Source organism: Crassostrea angulata, chromosome 2 (genome assembly GCF_025612915.1).
Source record: "Crassostrea angulata isolate pt1a10 chromosome 2, ASM2561291v2, whole genome shotgun sequence".
In the NCBI taxonomy this organism is placed as follows: Eukaryota; Metazoa; Mollusca; class Bivalvia; order Ostreida; family Ostreidae; genus Magallana; species Magallana angulata.
Genome location: NC_069112.1, coordinates 62,605,816 through 62,606,982, shown reverse-complemented (window position 1 = coordinate 62,606,982; position 1,167 = coordinate 62,605,816). Strand labels below are relative to the sequence as shown.

The 1,167-nt window shown below is 40.0% G+C and overlaps 1 long non-coding RNA gene across 1 annotated transcript; it reads left to right on the top strand.

The window, feature by feature from the left end:
- The first annotated feature begins 345 nt into the window (after nucleotides 1-345).
- Nucleotides 346-953, top strand: LOC128172859 (uncharacterized). Its single transcript, XR_008242371.1, has 3 exons — nucleotides 346-462; nucleotides 552-596; nucleotides 785-953. It is a non-coding gene; the product is annotated as an uncharacterized LOC128172859 (long non-coding RNA).
- Nucleotides 954-1,167: the final 214 nt, after the last annotated feature.

Sequence of the window (1,167 nt, the reverse complement as noted above, 5' to 3'; positions counted from 1 at the left end):
TTGGGTAGATTTAAATCTCGTTGTCGCTTGAGTAAAGATACCTGAACGTAAATGTCTGAGTAAAGATGCCTGAACGTGAATATTTTTCTATCTATCTTTTTCTTTCATTTTCTATCATGTTTTAACCTAAGGGACACGGTTGCGTGAAAAAATTCCACCTTCTGTCAGTTTGAAGCAATCTCAACCAATTGTAATATTGTAGAAAATGCTGCTAGCTACAAGGAATGTTTTTTCTGTCTATCTTTTCTTTCATTCTTTAACAGGTGGTTAATCCTGAGGAACTCAACTGCGTGAGAAAACACCGCCCCCTGTCAGTTTGAAGCAATCTCGACCAATCGCAATATCGTAAAATACTGCTGACTACAAGGAATGTAACGACAATTTCATTTTCTGAACTGCTCGATCGGACCAACATGGACACGAACTGTCGGTTAATTAACGGCCGTGCTGTGTGCCCGCCAGGTAAATAGCGGTTGCATTACATGTGTTCGAAGTGATAATACGGTCATATATTTTTTGATGAAATATTTATGATTCTGTTTTATTTTCAGTGCATTTTATCACTCCAAGAATGCGGGACCAGGAGTCCGATGAATGTAAGTCATTGTTTGTTGAGTTGGTTTTGTATTGACATTGTTATTTATTCCTGTTCTTGTTATTTATTCGTTTTGTTTGTTTTCTTGTTTTTTTGTTTTTTTCTTGTTATTTTCATTACAAACGCCGAAGGATAGTACTTTGGTATTTTTACTCATGTATATTGTTTCTAGTTGTTCGTTTACTGCAGATACAATCCCTCATCGTTAAACCTCGACGAGCATAACGATTGACAGTGAACGGACACGCGTGTTAATCCAACCCCTGGATACTACCCTGTTATGCACTTGAGTATTCACCCCCTAGCATAACCACAAACATCAATTTATTCCCCGTCTCGTGAACATTGTTCCATCGTCCTTTCTACTTAGGTCAGCACACACACTACCCCCCCCCCCCCCTCACTACTCAGATAGTACACATACTACCTTCGCCCCCACCTGTAATACTACTTGTGTTAGACATCCCCCCCTTTCACTTCTTAGGTAAGGAACCTTCTACCCCTCACCACCCCCTTTCCCACTACTCAGACTAACAGCCAGACCTTCAGGAACACCAATCATTCAGTAATCA